This window comes from Lonchura striata, chromosome 33 (assembly GCF_046129695.1).
Source record: "Lonchura striata isolate bLonStr1 chromosome 33, bLonStr1.mat, whole genome shotgun sequence".
NCBI lineage: Eukaryota > Metazoa > Chordata > Aves > Passeriformes > Estrildidae > Lonchura > Lonchura striata.
Window position 1 is genome coordinate 630,524 of NC_134635.1, and position 20,548 is coordinate 651,071.

The window sequence follows — 20,548 nt, forward strand, 5'->3', positions numbered from 1 at the left end:
TGGGGCAGAGAGTCTCCCAGGACAGTCTTGGACTGCCCCAGAGTGGGGGCTGTGCTGGGCTCTGGGTTACCACAAAATCTGAGGCACCCCATGAAGGAGCTGTGACCCCCGTGCCCACCCAGCCACTGCCCATCCCTGGCACCCCCATTCTCCTGGGAACCCAACCATGACACCCCCATTGCTTTGGTCTCTCCTCGCTGGAGACCCCCATCCTAGGACTGCCATTACCCAGGACCACCATTGCCTTGATCCCATTACATGGGCTGCTTCTTCCCCCAGAACCCCTATTACCATGGGTCCCCTTTTCCCCCCTGCACCTCCAACCCTGGCACCCACATGCCATGAGCCCAAATTCCTGGGGACCATGTTCCTCCAGCACCCCCATCCCTGAATCCCCCCAGGCATGGAGACCCCAATTCCCCTGGATCCCCATTCTCCTGGATACCCATCCTTGGTTCCAAACATCCCCCGAGCCCCCCACTCCTGGCAACAGCATCCCCCACCATGTGCCCAGATGTCTTGGTTAGACAAGACAGGAGTCTGTGAAAGAGGGCAAAGCCTCCTGTACAATGGAGAACGGCAAACCCCCCTCGCTCTGAATTACCAGGATCTTTAAATTAAAAGGCTCTCAGGCAAAGATATGGGAGTGGGAGTAACAATTTTTTACTAGGAGAAAACTGGACAACAATTTAAAAAAAGGCAAATGCAATCGGTACAAACAAAACTAGTGAAAGAAAAAGTCTAGAACCTGAGGAATGCCAGTATCAGGTTTGCTGGGACAATTGCTTTCCCTTGCAATAGTTGATGAGTTGCAGCTGAAGTGGTGATCTTTAGAAGGGTATAATTTTCCTCTGAAGATCTGGTGGCAGTGGGGGCCGGTCTTCCTCTGCGCCGGGGTTGCCTCTGAGCTCCGCTGCCGTCGCCTCTGCGCGCCGGCTGCTTCGCTGCGAGTGCCGCCGAAGAGAGAGAGAGCGAGAGCTGCTTTTCTGGGAATCCCGCGAAGAGAGAGAGAGAGCTGCTTCTCTCGGAGTCCCGCGAAGAAGAGAGAGAGCTGCTTCCCCCCTCTGGGTGGGACCCCTCACGGTGTTACATTTTTTCAGCCCTTCATTAAATCAGTCAATGGTGTATAAACAAACCATTGCCTCTACAGGACAAACCATTGTCTCTGAGAGAGATAACAAAAACCTGTCCAACCGGTTCGCCTTCGACAGATGGCAAATGGAATACAAGCTTATTTTACAACCCAGGACATTATCCACCCCTTATTCTATTTCCATTTGCACACCATGAAATCTTACACCCAGTTCTCTCTTAAGACCAAGTTTCCCTGTGGTACACAGCGGGTCTCCCCATCTTCCTGCATTACCCACCAAGTGTAACCAGGTCCTTGAGCAAAGACAATCCCACGAATGGGTTGGTCTTTGCCTGAGGTGGGATTAATCCAAACAGTTTTCCCTAAAATACCTTTCATATGTACTACAGGGACCTTATCTCCATCTACTGCGTGTAAGGGTTCTGACTGAGCAGGGCCAGCTCGATTGACAGACCCCCGGGTGTTGACCATCCAGGTTGCTTTTGCCAGGTTAATTTTCCAGTTTCTAAATGTTCTCCCACCGAGTGCCTTCAGGGTAGTCTTAAGGAGTCCGTTGCACCGTTCAACTTTGCCGGCAGCTGGAGCATGATAGGGAATATGATATATCCATTCGATACTATGTTCTCTGGCCCAGGTGTTGATAAGGCTGTTCTTGAAATGGGTGCCGTTGTCAGACTCAATTCTCTCAGGGGTGCCGTGTCTCCACAGGACTTGTTTTTCCAAGCCTAAGATGGTGTTCCGGGCAGTGGCATGAGGTACAGGGAAAGTCTCCAGCCATCCAGTGGTGGCTTCTACCATGGTCAGCACGTAGCGCTTGCCTTGGCGTGTCTGGGGCAGTGTGATGTAGTCAATCTGCCAGGCCTCTCCATACTTGTACTTGGACCACCGCCCACCATACCATAGGGGCTTCACTCTCTTGGCCTGTTTGATGGCAGCACACGTCTCACAGTCATGGATAACCTGGGAAACACTGTCCATGGTTAGATCCACCCCTCGGTCTCGTGCCCACTTGTAGGTGGCATCTCTGCCCTGATGACCTGAGGCATCATGAGCCCATCGAGCCAGGAACAACTCTCCCTTATGGTGCCAATCTAAGTCTATCTTTGACACCTCTATTTTTGCTGCCTGATTTACCTGCTCGTTGTTCCGGTGCTCCTCATTAGCCCGACTTTTGGGGACATGGGCATCTACATGACGGACTTTCACCGTCAGCTTTTCCACCCGAGAGGCAATGTCTTTCCATATATCAGCAGCCCAGATTGGCTTTCCTCTACGTTGCCAGTTGGCCTTCCTCCACCTTCCCAGCCAGCCCCACAGAGCATTGGCTACCATCCATGAATCAGTATAAAGGTAGAGCTTTGGCCACTTCTCCCTTTCAGCAATGTCCAGAGCCAGCTGAACGGCCTTGAGTTCAGCGAGTTGGCTCGATCCACCTTCTCCTTCGGTAGCTTGTGCAACTTGGCGCGTGGGGCTCTATACGGCTGCTTTCCACTTCCGGTTCATCCCTACGATGCGACAGGAACCGTCAGTGAAAAGAGCGTAGCAGGTCTTCTCTGCTGGTAGTTGGTTGTATAGTGGAGCTTCTTCAGCCCTTGCCACTTGTACCTGCTCCTCATCATCAGTGAGACCAAAGTTTTCACCTTCTGGCCAGTTCGTAATTATCTCCAAAATCCCAGGGCGATTCAGGTTTCCAATACGGGCGCGTTGAGTGATGAGGGCAATCCATTTGCTCCATGTGGCGTCAGTGGCATGGTGGGTAGAGGGAACCTTTCCTTTAAACATCCATCCCAGCACCGGTAGTCGGGGTGCCAGGAGGAGTTGTGTTTCTGTGCCAATTACCTCCGAGGCGGCTTGAACTCCTTCAAAGGCAGCCAAGATTTCCTTCTCTGTGGGAGTGTAGTTGGCTTCAGACCCTCTGTAACATCGGCTCCAGAATCCCAGTGGTCGGCCTCGAGTCTTCCCAGGCACTTTCTGCCAAAGGCTCCAAGACAATCCATGGTTCCCGGCTGCAGAGTAGAGCACATTCTTGACCTCTGGTCCCGTTCTGACTGGGCCAAGGGCTACAGCATGAGCGATCTCCTGCTTGATCTGGGTGAAGGCTTGTTGCTGCTCAGGGCCTCAGTGGAAATCATTCTTCTTTCGGGTAACCAGATAAAGAGGGCTCACAATCTGGCTATACTCAGGAATGTGCATTCTCCAGAAACCTATGGCACCCAGGAAAGCTTGTGTTTCCTTTTTGCTGGTTGGTGGGGACATAGCTGTGATCTTGTTGATGACCTCAGTGGGAATCTGGCGCCGTCCATCTTGCCATTTCACTCCCAGGAACTGGATCTCTCGGGCAGGTCCCTTGACTTTGCTCTTCTTGATGGCAAAGCCAGCTTCTAGTAGTATCTGGATGATCTTCTCACCTTTCTCAAACACTTCTGCCGCTGTGCTCCCCCACACAATGATGTCATCAATGTATTGCAGGTGTTCTGGAGCCTCACCCTTTTCTAGTGCAGCCTGGATCAGTCCATGGCAGATGGTGGGGCTGTGTTTCCACCCCTGGGGCAGTCGGTTCCAGGTGTACTGCACGCCCCTCCAGGTGAAAGCGAACTGAGGCCTGCATTCTGCTGCCAGAGGAATGGAGAAAAACGCATTAGCAATATCAATGGTGGCATACCACTTTGCTGCCTTGGACTCCAGCTCATACTGGAGTTCCAGCATGTCCGGCACAGCAGCGCTCAGCGGTGGAGTCACTTCATTTAAGCCACGATAGTCCACAGTCAATCTCCATTCTTTGTCAGATTTGCGCACAGGCCAGATGGGGCTGTTGAAGGGTGAGTGGGTTTTGCTGACCACCCCTTGGCTCTCCAGCTCCCGAATCATTTTGTGGATGGGGATCACGGCATCTCGATCCGTCCGATACTGCCGGCGGTGCACTGTCGAGGTCGCAATTGGCACGCGTTGTTCTTCCACCCTTAGGAGTCCTACTGCAGAGGGGTTTTCTGACAGTCCAGGCAAGGTGTTCAATTGCTTAATGTCTTCTGCCTCTACAGCGGCTATTCCAAAAGCTCACCTGAGTCCCTTTGGGTCTTTGTAATATCTGTTCCGGAGGAAGTCTATGCCTAGGATACACGGAGCATCTGGGCCAGTCACTATAGGGTGTTTCTTCCACTCCTTCCCAGTCAGGCTCACCTCAGCTTCCACCAGAGTCAATTGTTGTGATCCCCCTGTCACACCAGCAATGGAAACAGGCTCTGCCCCCACATGTCCCGATGGTATCAGAGTACACTGTGCACCAGTATCAACTAAAGCATCATATTTTTGTGGCTCTGATGTGCCAGGCCATCGGATCCACACTGTCCAGAAGATCCGGTTTTCCCGTGCCTCTCCCTGGCTAGAGACAGGGCCCCTCTAACACTGGTTATCATTCCTTCCCTGGGCATACATACTAGAGGTCCCTTCAAGGGGGTCTGACAGATCGTACCCACAAGCTTGGTCACGGGAGGTTGAGGCTATCTTCACTTTGGTGGAACTCCCCCGGTTAGAGTTTCCCTCCTTGAGTTGACGGACCCGTGCTGCCAGGACAGAAGTGGGTTTCCCATCCCACCTCCCCATGTCTTCCCCATGGTCACGCAGGAAGAACCACAGATTAGCCCTTGGGGTGTACCCTCTCTCTCTAGCTGGGGATTGTTGGGTGCTGATTCTGGGGCCTGTGACTCTCACGGGTGCTGTATTAACCTTCCTTATCTCTTCCCTCATCTCCTCTTTAAACTCCTTAATCACAGCTGAGATATGAGCCTGCATTGGGCCATTAATCATACTCTCATAATTCCTAAGTTTGTTGGCAACAGAACCTATTGTCTCCCGGTGGGTGTTAGCATTGATCGTTGCAATGAAGGTGGCGTATTGAGATGGCCCAAGATTTGCCAGACTCTACAGCATTTGTCCCGTACACCTGACCTTGTCAGGATCATTATTGTGTCGTCCATCCCTCCCAAAGAGTACCTCCAATATTGCCACTTCTCTCAGCTGTTGGATCCCTTCCTCGAGGGTCTTTCAGCGCATTCTATGATGGTGCTCTTGCATTCTCTCTCTGTGGATAAACCTCTCCCTGACACTCATTAAGAGCCGCTCCCAGAGAGAAAGGGACCCTGGTTCCCTTACAAAAACCTGATTTATACCCGAGTCCTGGGTCAAGGGTCCCAAGTTCCTTGCCTCACCACTGTCCAGCTGCACGCCTGTACCCATAAGATCCCAAACCCGGAGTAGCCAGGTAGCATAAGCCTCACGCCCTCGTCGCACAATGTCTTTATGCAGATTGCGAAGACTTTCGTACGTCAGGGACTCGGTGATGATAGCAATCTCTGGCTCCCCTGTGGGTTGTGAGGTTCCTCCATTCCTGTTCCTATCTGCAGGGTGCTCTGCTTTCACCTTAGACTTCCTTGTTTCTACCGGGGCCACTGCTGCTGACCGTGACTGCCCTTGTGGTTCAGCTGGAACCTGGACAGTTGTAACATTAGTGGGTTCCACAGCTGTACTATTAGACTGTCCCTCCTCAAGGCAAAGGGCCGGTTTCTCACCAGCTGGGGAAATGCACTCCTTCAGCATCTCTCGTATCTCCTTAACCAGAACCCTCACCCAATCTGGGCGGTTCATTTCTGAGGTGGGCTGTGGGGCAGGGTCAGGCTCTGGAGCAGCAGCATCTCGAGTCTGTGGTGTAGGTGTGAGGGTAGTTATCCAGGTTAATCTTCCCTTATCTCTGAATGCTAAATATAACAGGACTATCAGCAACACCACCCATTGTATGGTATCATTAGCACTTATAAAGGATCTTAACTCTTTGAGAACTGGTGGAGCAGACCCAAAAAGATGGTTAAAAGGTTGAGAGAAAGTTTGCCCAGGTGCTATTTCCTCGCAGTAGGTACCGTTATTAAAGTAACCCCAAAAACATACAGTTAACGTGTGATAGCTATGAATCCATGTACCTGCCTTCCAGAGGAAATTAAAGATCCATGAATTCCTCACCCAATTAACCCAGAAGCCAAACTTGATAACAGACACCGTAGCCTTAGTTATAGGACCCATTTTTAGATAAGGGTCTGCAAATGGGAAAAGTATAGCTACGATCACATGCCACCCAAACCAAGGTAAACTAGACCACATGGTGATGCTGAAGATGTTTTTATACACAACAAAACCAAATTACTTAAGAACTGTTAATCCTTTTTCCCTCTCAATGCCCTCGGGCCCCACGTTGGGCGCCAAATTCTGTCTTGGTTAGACAAGACAGGAGTCTGTGAAAGAGGGCAAAGCCTCCTGTACAATGGAGAACGGCAAACCCCCCTCGCTCTGAATTACCAGGATCTTTAAATTAAAAGGCTCTCAGGCAAAGATATGGGAGTGGGAGTAACAATTTTTTACTAGGAGAAAACTGGACAACAATTTAAAAAAAGGCAAATGCAATCGGTACAAACAAAACTAGTGAAAGAAAAAGTCTAGAACCTGAGGAATGCCAGTATCAGGTTTGCTGGGACAATTGCTTTCCCTTGCAATAGTTGATGAGTTGCAGCTGAAGTGGTGATCTTTAGAAGGGTATAATTTTCCTCTGAAGATCTGGTGGCAGTGGGGGCCGGTCTTCCTCTGCGCCGGGGTTGCCTCTGAGCTCCGCTGCCGTCGCCTCTGCGCGCCGGCTGCTTCGCTGCGAGTGCCGCCGAAGAGAGAGAGAGCGAGAGCTGCTTTTCTGGGAATCCCGCGAAGAGAGAGAGAGAGCTGCTTCTCTCGGAGTCCCGCGAAGAAGAGAGAGAGCTGCTTCCCCCCTCTGGGTGGGACCCCTCACGGTGTTACATTTTTTCAGCCCTTCATTAAATCAGTCAATGGTGTATAAACAAACCATTGCCTCTACAGGACAAACCATTGTCTCTGAGAGAGATAACAAAAACCTGTCCAACCGGTTCGCCTTCGACAGATGGCAAATGGAATACAAGCTTATCTTACAACCCAGGACACCAGACTATCCCATAATGTCCCCAGCCTGACCCCTGTTGTGTCTCCACCCTGTCCCCACCCTGCTCACAGCCTGTGCCCAGCTTGTGGCCATCCTTCCCCCAGCATGGGCCACCTACACATGGGGACGAGATGTGACCTCGCTTCCTTCCCCTTCATCTAAAGAGCTGCCAGCCAGGGGAGCAGTGGCCACAGAAGCCAGGGACAGCCAGACCACATGGCTGGGAACACTGGGATGGCTGGGAAGGTGGTACTGCTCCTGTGGGGTGAGTGCCCCGGGCACGGGCCTGACAGCCCAGGGATGGGCCCTGGTGGGGCAGAGACTGGTGGGGAGGTGTTGCTGTTGAGTGAGAAATGACACAGACTCACCAGAAGGCTGGTTTGCACAGCATTTCTGTTTACTATGAAATTCTGTCTTTTATAGACTGTTCTGATACAGACAGACCAGATTGGTCAATTAATCAATATATTTCACCTGATTGGCTAATTAACAAAAACATTTTTCTTTTAAACAATTTTGAGAAAAACAGGAAAACAAAGAGTAGAAAAACACCACCTGCAAGTTGTTTATAATAACAAGCGATCATTGTTTCTCTGCAGCTCCCTAAAGTCTCACAAGCTGACCCTGGAAAAACTTACCTAGTTATCTCGCTCTCTGACCAGGCTATCACTTCCACAGGGAAGAGGCAAAGGGGGGCTGTAGGGTCCTCTGAGGTCCCCAAGGCCAGCAGAGCCAGTGCATGAGGTGACCAGGGCCGTGTGGTGGCTGTGGGTACATCCCAAAGGAAGGGTGTATGGGACTGAAATAAATGGGCCAGGAGACCTGCTCCTTTTTAAGGCCTTTATTGAGTGACCAGCTCTGGGTTGGGGGCCCGAGGGGTCGCGCACACCACCGCTGCTCCCACTTGGCGACGCTGAGGAGGAGGAGATCAGGTCCGCTAGGCAGGAGAACCGGGGCTTCCATCCTCGTGGGTGTGCCCAGGAAGGCGATTTTCGGCTCGTTGTCTGGGGTCCTGATTCCGCAGTCGTACTGTTTAAGTCAGGGCGGCATGTCGGCAGCTATTCTGTGGGTCTGGCAATGTCCGGGAACCTCTTGCCGATTGTCCGATCCGGTCCATGGCCCCAAAATTGGCGTGGCTCGTTGTCCTTGGGGCTCTTTTTGGGATTTCGCGTACAGTTCAAGATTTGCATATTACCGGAGGTGAAGCGGCCACCATTTTGGGCAGCAGCGGCAATAAAAAAATCCGACGGTCACAAAGTGAAGGACAAGCGGGGCAAGGGGGAAACATAACAAGGGTGGACATAAAGGGGATTTTAATGGGGTTTGAACAGTTAACAGCATTTTAATTAACATTTCCAATATAAAACTGAATTTATTCATAACAACTCCCCCCTCTATTTCTTTGATCGGGCTTTTGCCCGCATCAATTAGCTGTTTCGGGCTCCTGGAAATAGACTTTCCTGAGCTTTTGGAATTTATTATAGATTTCCCTGGCGTTCTCATGATTCTGCTCGTTATTTTTCATTAACATGATTTTTGTTGGATCTCGGTTAGATCCCTCAGACAGCTGGATACTAGCCCTGACTGTGGAAGTTAGCGCCCGAACTAAACAAGGGAAGAGGTAAGGTAGAAACAATAACCCTGCTATGGAGCAAATGGTAATGAAGGCGGCCTTTTTCCACCATGTCCCTTTTAGGAACCAGAACTCGTCCCACCAGTCACTATTTATTAGAGGTGTCCAATTTTGATTTCCAACGTATGCCAATTTGCGAATTTCCTTGGAAATATTTTTGATTACTGCACTTTTGTTGTCGATCTCCAAGCAGTACTCTGAGGAGTTAAATTTTCCACATATTCCTCCTTCATCTGCAAGTAAATAGTCTACTGCCAATCTGATCTGGATAAATCACTGCTCTTGTTTGCGATAGTTGGTCACTTACATGGTCAAATGCCAATGCTGTCCGATTAGGTACAGTCTCAAGTACTGCTTGGAGTCGAATTATCCTGTTTAACATATAAATCGGGGTGCGATATCCCCGGGACCCATCTTGAGCCCATGTTGCTGGCCCATATGTTTGGATAATTTCTTCTGGGTTCCATACCTTGCTTTTCCAGGTTTGTGTGCCTCCCATGTCAATTGTATCCTTTTCTTTCGTTGGTCTTTTCTTAAATCATCATAGACTGAGACTCCTAGGTGTGCCCCTGATTTCTTACGGAGAAGGAAAAAGGCCGGCTTGATTAACCCTACAGTGCAGCTCCTTGCCCAATCCCTTGGGAGCCTGGTATAGGCCGCATCCCCACAAATCCAAAATAAATATTCTGGGGCTTGCCAAAACCCATCTCTTGTCTCTGTTGGAACCTCCCAAAGCTTGGATAGTTCTCTAATTCCCCAAAAGGGGTTGGACACTTTCTCAGTGCACTTATGAAGTTTATATCCCTCATGATAGATACATCCCTTTCCTGTTTTTCCCATAGCCCAGTATGTAAGGGGTTCCTTTGGGACCCATCTTGTCTCTGAGTTCTTTACTATTAGATACCTTTTGCATGCCATCTTCCCCACTTGAGCCTTATACCTTCTTCCCATTCTAAGTATGCACTCTTCCCCCAATACCTTAGATTTCAGCTCCCATCTTTCTTTTCCCCTGGATGACAGCATTTCATTTGGTGGTCTTATTTGTCTCCATTGCAGAACCTCCAATGGGCTCAAGCTACTCCCTTCCCACGGCCAGATCTCTGTCATCTGGGTACTCCCACAGACCCAACAGTTAGTTAAATTCAATTCCCTACTTATCTTTTCAACCAGGTCGATGAATAAGTTCTTTCCCACAAAATTGTCAGAATTTCCGTTTTCATGCGTTACTTGTTTTTCTTTTACCAGATCTTTTAGTCCCTCATGCTCAAAACAGAACCATTCCTCTCCTACTGGACACTCCCCAAGCAGGCGTTGCCTATAAGAGGCAGTGTTCTTTGTGGTCCAATATGTTTTCCCGTCTTCCTGACAGGTGATTAATTGGGAGTGGTTAAAGCAGCCTGGATTTATGTTGGTATGGACTCTGAATAGGGACCTCAAGTCATCCCCATCGTAAATGGGGTGGTAACACTTCGTGCAAGGGTCTCTTTCTCTACTGAGTGAGCCCTCCAGTATTAGCAGCAACATTAACTTCCCCAAGAGTCTGGTAGGGGCCCTCTTCCCTTTGTTGACACCCCCCGGTCTTGCCTCTTGGGTCTGACGTTTCCCTAAGAGCCCCATAGAGTTCTTTACTACTGACTACTTCACTCCTTATTGGTCAATTTTCTTATTACCTTTTTAGAAAGTTCTCAGTAGGAGAAATTATTCCCTATAGAGGGGGTTCAAACCTCTTAACACATAAAACATTAAAACCTTAAAACCACTCTGACTTGTAACAGTTTTTAGCAACAATGCTAATAATATTTCATCTGGCACAGTCCTTGTTTCCTGTCTTCTTTTTGAGTGTGATTTTCAGGTTTCCTGGGTCCCAAACTACCGTCCACTCTCCCGGATTAGTGAGAGACGTCTTGTCTGTTGGTTTCTCAGAGGATGCAGAGGGGTCAGATGTCTGGCTTGGAGATGGCACTGGCCCTTTGACTCTGGTGATATGGGTCCAACCCTTCTCCTGGGTTCGTACTGCAGTGTGGGTGGTCAGCAGTACCTGAAAGGGACCTTCAAATTTTGGGGTTAAGGGAGTGTTATTCCAAGACTTAATTAGTACCCAATCCCCGGGTTGAATACAGTGCACATTGGTGTCATGGGGGGAAGTTTGGGGTATATACCTGTGGGATGAGTATGCTCCTCTGCACGGTTTGGGTGTAGTGAGGCAGAGTTCTCTGACACTTGCTCTTGGGGAGAGAGGTTTATTCAAAGATTCAGGAATGCCCAAGCCTCGTGCTCTCAGGCGTAGCACATGGCTGGGCTTAGGAGGACGGGGGAGGGGAGAGAGAAACGGAGGGTTTAGGAGAGGGGAAGCCCCAGGGAGGGAGGGAGTCCTAGAGGGGAAGAGGGAGGAAGTCCAAGAGGCCGCATGGCTCCTCGGAGCCCCCTTATCAGGGGCTCCCAGGTGGGCTGGGACAAGGCATGGGCCAATGGGTTTACAGACTCTGTTTTAGGGGCAGGTACAGAGGTGCAGGATGAACCACAATCTCTTGCGGGGTGGGATGGAACAGTCCATTTCACTCCAGGATTCATCCAAGGGTAGAAGTGACATTCGGCTAGCTAAGATAACAATCATATCTATCTATCCTCTGCAACAATTGCCCCTTTTCGTTAAACTTTTTAAAAGGTAAATACAGACTTAATTACTATTTTTGCACAACTTGGGGTACATAACATATTGCTAATGAAACTACACTTATTATTCTTAAAACAATCAAGCTTACTTTACAGAGTTCCTTCAGCCAAGATGCAGAGCTCAAACCTTCAGATAAACTGTTTAGCTAGATTATTAATTGTAATCGAGGTGGTGTTTATTTCTTTACTGATTGTGCATTTTAACCTTTTGACTGTTTTAGTCTAATGGAAGAATTTAACTGAGGTAGTGTTATTAAAACCTTTTGGGGAAGGTTCTATAATTGACTAGGTTGAAAAAGTCTATTAGAGCTTTGTGTCAGTTAGAGATATGGTATCAGAGCTTGCAGTCTTGGCCAGAGTAACCCAGGCATTTTTCTTTGGTTAACCTATAGGTGAAACTTCAATACAAAAATTTGAAATAAGAGAAGAAATGTAACAACAAGGGTACAAAAGTAACATGTATGTGAAAACAAACGTCCATAGTCTTGAGTTGTTTTTGGCATGTAGTTTTCATCTCGTCTTAGCACAGTTCAAATCTGAGCACTTGTTTCTTGGTTTGCACCTGCAAAGTCATTGCCATTGGTGAGGGCACTGCCAGATTTCGGTGTATGGTAAGGCCTTACATTCTTTGCCGGGATCCATCTGAGTCCTTCGCCTGTAGAGACACAAGCAAACCCTCTCTCCCATGTTACAAGGTTGCATGGGCTTTCTATTTGTCCCGTGACTGAGGTCTTGATTAAGACTTTTATTTTTACTTTTTTGTTGTTCAGAAAGTGTCTGTAAATGGGGATGTCAGGCTGTCCTATACAGCAATTTGAAAAATTGTATGCGTATGGGGCTTTGCTGAACCTATTTTGGGGTGTGGCCTGATATATTCCCCTCTTCTGTTTTAATAAGCTACTTTCTAGGGCCTCAGATGTCTTTTCCATGGTACCCCCCAACAGCTGGTAACCATAGGAGAAAGGGAAGCAACTATCTCCTGCCGCTACTAGGAATTCTCTCTCGTCCAGAGATGGGACAGCTGTCCACTCTCTGGGACTATGAGGCTTGGATATATGCCTGTCCATCAGTTGGAGGCCACCAATGATCCCCTGAGCATCCTGGGAAACTGAGGCAGCAGGGGTGGTATTGGTAGGGGTAGCACAGTTCTCCGTGGATCCTGTACTCGTCAAAACAGCTGCCAGGTGCTGTTCCTCTTTCCCTGGCTGCATGCTAAGCTGTAAGTCAGATGCAGCAGCTGCCAACAGCTGGGGCAGAGGGGCAGGAGTGGAGAATGTCAGCAAAGGCTCATGGGAGAAACCTGAGGATGCGGAGGGATCTCTCCAAGCTGAGGCTACAGAATCATCATATCTTGCCGGCACACTGGCTGGGGAGTTTGTGGGGTTTGTAGGCTGTGGTTTCAGAGAAGCTGCTGGTGGCCCTAGGGCAGAGGCATCCAGGGGCGGCGGGGGCGGTGGTGTGAGGGGAACTATTTGTTGCGTGGCTGGAAAGAATTCCGGGTGGGTATCCGGCGCGGAGGGACTTAGCGGCGAACCCGGAAGTGACTGGGGATTCCCCGGCCGCGGCAGTGGCACTCCTTCTGGCGGCTCCGGGGGTCCTGCCGGCGCCGCCGCTGAGCTCGGGGGTTCTGGTTGATCGCACATCGCGGCATGGGCGGCGTGGGGATCAGCAGGCTCCATCGGCGGCGCGGCAGAGGCGGCAGGAACTGGCCGGACCGGGGGCACCGCGAACCGCGCATGCGCGGGGCGCGTCACGTGTTCCGCCGGCCGAGCCAACATGGCGGCCGCATCTGCCGCCCCGCCGGAGCCATCTGATGTTGGGCCCGCGCTGCGGGGGGGTTGCCGAGAGGCGGGGGGTGGTGGGGTCGCGGCACGGGGCGCGGCGGGAGTGGTAGGCTCTATCGGCGGCGCGGCAGAGGCGACGGGGACCGGCCGGACCGGGGGCACCGTGAACTGCGCATGCGAGGGGCGCACCACGTGGTCCGCCGGCCGAACCAAGATGGCAGCCGCGTCTGCCGCCCTGCCGGAGCTCTCTGGGGTCAGGCTCGCACCGCGGGGGGGTTGCCGGGGGGCGGGGGGTGGCGGGGTCGAGGCGCGGGGACCCGGGGTGTCCCCCCACGGCCGGGGCTCGGGCTGGGGTGGGCGCACCGGGCTTCCCGGTGCTTCCTGCCGCACGTCCGGAATTGGGGGCGTGGCCACGCGCCCTCCCGGCGTGGGCAGCGGTGGCAAGGCGGCGGCTGCGAGTGCCGGGTCGAGCGTTTGTAGAAACGTGGCGAAGCCGCTTTGTAGGAAGCCAGCGAAAGTAGCAACAGCCGCTGCTATTAGAGGGTTTTCGGGGGGAGCCAGGGCGGGCACGAGCCCCGCGGCCAGTGGGGGGGGCGGGGCAGGGGCCGGGACAGGAGCGGCAGCCGCGGGGGCCGGGGGTGGGGTCACGGTGGAGTCGGGAGGGGCGGGGGCGGCCGCGGCGGGGGCAGCCGCGGCGGAAGGGGCGGGGGCGGCCGTGGCGGGAGGGGCGGGAGGGGCGGGGGCGGCCGCGGCGGGGGCCGCCGAGCCCGGCGGCAGGCGGCGCGGCGCGGGGATCGGGGGGGCGCGGGGGGGGGTCACCGGGGCAGGGGCGGCCGTGGCGGTTGGGGGTGGGGTCGCGGTCGTGGCGGAAGCAGCAGGGGTGGAAGCGGCCGCGGGGGCCGGCGGCAGGCGGCGCGGCGCGGGGGTTGGGTGTGGGGTCGCAGGGGCGAGGGCGGCGGGAACCGCGTCACTTAGGGGGGCAGCTGCGGCGGTTGCGGCCGGGGCCGCGGCAGGAGGGGGAGGGGCGGGGCAGAAGGGGATCGCGGCGCGGTCGTCAGCAGCTGCGCGGGCCGGCCACATGGCCGGGACCGGCTTTCGCGGAACGAACAATTTGGCCACAGCTTTAAAAGCTGGGAGTAACTCGCAAGCAACGGCGTCTCTCCTATAAATCTCAATAAAAAGCTTATCACCTACTGAGTCCCAGAATTCTTTGGTAAAGGCGGCTGATCGATCAGTATGAGGGAAGTGGGGCAGGACCCATTCCAAGAGGGATTTTAACTCTTTCTTAGGCAAAGTACTGTTATAACTACGTAAAAGATGGTTCAATTGTTTATAGAGATCTCTATCTAGGGTAGAGTGGGATTGTCCCATATTTTAGACCTGTGTAGCTCACCTCAAGTTCGCAAAAGCAGAGACCCTCTCCTCAGGATTCTGCACAGGTCCCCTCAGAGCTCCGGGCGTCTCTTCGGACGGCTTTTCCGTGCTCGGGACCTTCAGACCTCCCCCCTCGGGGCTTCCAGTGCAGGCAGTGCTAGGCAGTGCTCGGTGCGCTCTCTTAACGTGGCCATGTGCCACCAGCTCACAGCTCCTTGCTCGGGCAGTCCCAAGAGCTCCAAAAGCCCGCTATTCACGGGCGATGGTGCTCGAGGGTAAATTGCCTCGGCAAACTTTAAAGAGATAAGGCTTCTACGTTGCTTAGTAACGACAGCCTGTGCTCAGAGCGAAGAGGAGACTATCACAGGTAATTACCGTGCATGGAGGTGTCGAGATTCGTGGATTCCTTTTTCTTTCACGTCGGGCGTCAGTTGAGGGAAGAGTATGCTCCTCTGCACGGTTTGGGTGTAGTGAGGCAGAGATCTCTGACGCTTGCTCTTGGGGAGAGAGGTTTATTCAAAGATTCAGGAATGCCCAAGCCTCGTGCTCTCAGGCGTAGCACGTGGCTGGGCTTAGGAGGACGGGGGAGGGGAGAGAGAAACGGAGGGTTTAGGAGAGGGGAAGCCCCAGGGAGGGAGGGAGTCCTAGAGGGGAAGAGGGAGGAAGTCCAAGAGGCCGCATGGCCCCTCGGAGCCCCCTTATCAGGGGCTCCCAGGTGGGCTGGGACAAGGCATGGGCCAATGGGGTTACAGACTCTGTTTTAGGGGCAGGTACAGAGGTGCGGGATGAACCACAATCTCTTGCGGGGTGGGATGGAACAGTCCATTTCACTCCAGGATTCATCCAAGGGTAGAAGAGACAGGATGAACCACAATCTCTTGCGGGGTGGGATGGAACAGTCCATTTCACTCCAGGATTCATCCAAGGGTAGAAGTGACATTTGGCTAGCTAACAATCATATCTATCTATCCTCTGCAACATATACCCATTTTTCCTGAGACCCTATAGAGTCCTCCCAATAGCTCTTAGATATTTACGGGTAGCCTCTTCTCCATCATCATAGTTGCCAACACTGTATGGGAATAGCAGAAAGGGGAGCCCAAACATCATTTCGTAAGGGGACATTCCTAAGTCTGCTCTAGGCCTTGTTTGAATATGGAATAGAGCCAGAGTTAAACACTTGAGCCAATTCAGTTTGTTCTCTGCTATTAATTTGGTTAATACATTTTTCAAGGTCTTATTCATTCGCTTGGTTTGGCCTGAACTCTGGGGGTGCCATGGAGTATGTAACCTCCATTTTATCCCCAATGCCTTGATTACCTGCTGTAATGCCTGAGCAGCAAAGTGAGGTCCCCTATCAGAATCAATAGTATTTACTAGACCATATCTGGGAAGGACCTCCTCCAGGATCAGTTTTGCGACCACTTCTGCAGTTTCCTTCTTTGTGGGAAAAGCTTCCATCCAGTGGGTGAGGTGATCTATCATTACTAATAGATGTTTGTACCCTTGTACTGGAGGCATTTCAGTGAAGTCTATTTGGATATTTTGGAAAGGTCTGAGAGCCAATTCTCTTCCTCCAGGTTCTACCTTTCTCATTACTTTCTGATTTATCTTTTGGCAGATTATACATCCTTTAGTTATTTCTTTGGCCAGATCATATATTCCTATACAGAGGTTTTCCCTGAGGAAATGGTCGTATAACCCCTGGGTTCCCCAGTGTGTCAGTTCGTGTATCTCAGTTAGTATCTTCCGGGCTAGTGCTTGGTTTAAAAATCTCCTCCCATCTGGAGTTAGCCACTCCCCCTGCTTCCCTTGATGTAACTTTAGTTCCTCTATAGCTTTCCTTTCCTTTTCACTGAATATTGGCTCAACTTCATCCTCTCCTTGTTCTGTCCCTCTCTCCAACCTTAGGATCCTAATTGGTTCCCCCTGTTCTAAAGCTGCTTCCTTGGCTGCCTGGTCTGCTAGCCTGTTTCCTTTTATTTCCAGGGTATCCCCACTTTGATGTCCTCTTACATGTACCACTGCTATCTCAGATGGTTTCTGCAAAGATTTCAGCACTAATTTCACAAGCTCAGTATGCACTAGGCCTTTACCTTTTGAATTTAAATACCCTCTTTCTTCCCATATCTTTCCAAACGTGTGGACTATACCAAATGCATACTGTGAGTCAGTATAAATAGTACCATAATCCCCCTCTAATAAATCAAATCCTCTTTTCAAAGCATAGACCTCGCAGCACTGGGCTGACCAAGTTGAAGACAGCTTCCCTTTTTCTATCACTTCCATATTCTTCCCATCTATTATTGCATACCCGGAGGCTCTTTTCCCAGCAACTATTCTAGAGGACCCGTCTGTAAACAATATTCGCTCGTACGGTAAAGGGACATCCCCAAGGTCTTCCCTTACTTTTGTCTGCATGTCTATCAATTCCACACAATCATGTTCCAATTTGTCCTCTGGCTCTCCGGAGAGGAACTGAGCAGGATTAATACATTTAGAGGTGTCAAGACTTAGATTTTCAGTGTCTATTAGCATCACCTCATATCTTAAAATTCTAGGGTCTATGAGCCATTGTTGTGCTCTTTGGCTGAGGATTGTCCTGATATCATGTGGTGTGTGCACTTTAATTTTCCCCTGTAGTGTTAACTTCTGGGCTTCTTCTATCAGGATTGCTGCAGCTGCTATTGCCTGGAGACAGCTAGGCCACCCCCTAGCCACCGGGTCCAGTAGCTTTGATAGAAATGCTACTGGTTTTCTGGACCCTCCCCATTCTTGGGCAAGTACCCCTTAAGCAATTCCCTCTTCTGCACTCACAAACAAATCAAAGTCTTTCCTGAGGTCAGGCAAACTTAATACTGGGGCTGAGGACAACTTGCTTTTTAAATCCTGCAATCTTTGGTCATCATCTGATGTCCATTCAATTGGCTCTGGGTCTACTAGTTTATTGTATAAAAACTTTACACTCTGTGAATAATTATCCAGCCATAGCTTACAATATCCAAATAGCCCCAAAAGCTTCCGCACATCCCTCTTTGTTTTGGGAGCTGGAATAGACACAATCCCTACTATTCTCTCAGGGCTCAGCCTCTTATACCCTCCTCCAATTATGTGCCCCAAATAAGTGACCTCTGATTCTCCAAATTGCACTTTGTCCCGTGATACCTTCAGCCCCTTTTCTCCTAAAAAGTTCAATAGCCGTACACTCACAGCCCTGACTTTCCTCTCTTGCTCTCCTGATACTAATAGATCATCCACGTATTGCAATATCTTGGTCCCTTCTTCCTGCTGAAATTGCTCCAATAGCTCCTCTAGAGCTTGCCCAAACAAATTTGGAGATTCCGTAAATCCCTGAGGTAGGTGTGTCCACCTCAATTGCATCTTCCTATTCCTGTCTGGATATTCCCATTCAAAGGTGAACCAATCCCGACACTCCTCCACCAGAGGGCATGACCAAAAAGCATCCTTTAGGTCTATTACTGTAAACCAGATATGTTCTCTGGGAATCTGACTCAGTAAGGTATATGGGTTGGGTACCAGTGGATGTTGGGCAATAGTCCTCTTATTCACTTCCCTTAAGTCTTGTACTAGTCTGTATTTCCCTTCTGCCTTTTTAACTGCCAATATAGGTGTATTATGTGGCAACATGCAAGGTTCTAAAATGCCTTCCCTTAACAGATGGTCTACCACAGGTGCCAGCCTTCTCTTCCCTTCTACTGAAATAGGGTATTGCTTTACCCTTATAGGGGGGGTGTCTTTATGCATTTCCACCTTTATAGGTATTATATTTAGATATCCATATTTCCCTTCCTCTGCCCACACTTTAGGATCTATTTCCTCCAGATCTCTCTGGGTTAGTCTCATCAGCTTTACAACCATTTTCCCATTCTCTGGGAGGATTCCCACCCCCAGTAAAACCTGTAAATCTCTGCCTAATAAATTAGTTTCCAGGCTAGGCAAATAGAGTATGTCCACCACACACTGTCTGGAATTCCCTTGAATCCTTACATCTTCTATGATTGGGGCTTGGAATGGTTGGAATGGTTTTCCCTCTGCCCCCAGTACTTCACATGTCTTATTTCCAATGCTTGTTCCTGCTGGTAATTTGTTTATGCTAGATCGATCGGCTCCTGTATCTACCAGAAATTCAAAATCTTCACCCTGGGGACCCACATTAAAATTTACTAGGGGCTCCTCTTGATGTTTCATGGGGTCCCCCAACACATAGAGCCCCTGACACCCCTAATCATCCCCTCTCAAGACCCATTCTAGGGCCTCCTGTTCCCTTGAAATCTCCTCATCCCTCTGTAACTTCTTACAGTCCCTTTTAAAATGTCCGTCCTCTCCACAATAATAACACGTCCTTCCATTCGATCCCCCTTCCATCCTTCCCAGTCTCCCTCCTTCCCTCCTTGGTCCTGACTTCTCCCAATTTCGCCCTCCCGAGGATATGAATCTGTCTTGGTTCGTCCCTATGGGCCTCGCCGAGGTATGACTCTCAGCTCCCACACTTTCCCAAGCCACTGCTACCATAATTTTAGCCTTGGTCCAAACTTTCTCCTCTTCCCTTCTTAAGTAGACCTTCAAAGCTTCCTTCAACAACTCATTTATCCCCTTCTCCTGCCAATCTTCGATTTTCTCCAGCTTTCTCCGTATATCAGGCCATGCTTTTGTCACAAACTGTACTCTTAAAAGCACCTGCCCCTCTGGACTATCAGGGTCTATATTTGAGTAGAGCTGGAAGTTCCTCCTTAGCCTGTTGAGCCAATTTGCAGGTGGCTCATCCTTCTCCTGTGTCCCCTCAAAGGCCAGCTTAGTATTGCTGCTTCGGGGAACAGATTCTTTTATTCCTCGGATTATCAGCGACCTATAATCCTTCATATTCCTCCTACCCTCTTCGCGGTTGGAAGCCCACCCAGGGTCTACCAAGGGCATTTTCAGATCTCCAGGGAGACCCATCCTATTTTGCCATTCCCAGATTCGTACCCCTGCTGCTCTTATCATCCTAACTTCCTCAGGACAGAATAGAATGTTTAGGATGGAATTCAACTCCCCCCAGGTGTAGATGTTAGGTCCTAAAAACTGATCCACCTGGTTGGAGATCCCCACAGGATCTTCTACCAAATTCCCCAGCTCCTTCTTAAAACTCCGTACCTCCAAGGCCGTGAGTGGCGCATTCACAAATCCCACTCCTCCCAGCGCTCTCCTCATAGGCACCTCCCTGAGAGGCATCATCTTTTCGGGCTTCATCATTCTAGACCTCGTGTTACACCAAGGACCTTCACTATTCTGAACTGCTAAGGCAGGTGTGTTCGAGTCCCAGTCCAGAGGTGGTAAGGGGATGGATGTCGGTGCTGTAGAGGAGGGCCAGCTCAGTGAGTTAGAGCCTGAAGCTGGGTTCTGGTGTGGGGGTTCACTCAGGGAAATAGGGAGAGTTACTATAGGGGCGGGGGAAGGTTCCACCCCAGGGTCAGGGACCTTCGGTGGAATCAAGGATGGTGTTGGAGGAGGAGGAGAATTGGGGGATGTTGCCGAAGGAGTCAGCCCAGAAAGAGAAGTTGGGGGTGCAGTTGAGGTGGGTGTTGGAAGAGTAGGTACAGGGTTAGGGTCTGGAAATACAGGGACATTAGATGGGGGTGGTAGTGGGATGACAGCTGGAGGGGCTAATAAGGGAGGTAAAGGGTTGAGGTTCAGATTTGGGTAAAGTGGGGGTGGAGGAGGCGGTAGATGGTCTAGGGGATCCCAGGTCTTATGGGTGGTTTGTTTCCCTCCACTTTCCTCCTCATTCTCTCCCTTTTTCTTTAACTTATGGATTTTAGCACTCTCATGGCTTATATTTTTCAGCCAGCATGCTGCATATTCCATCTGCTCCACATCTGGAGCCTCCTGTGTTTTTAGATAATTATTCAGCTGGGAGCACATCCACTGGTCATTCGTTCCACACCAAGGCCACTTCCCTGGTAATTTGTATTTAGGCCAAATCTCAGTGCAATAATAGATCA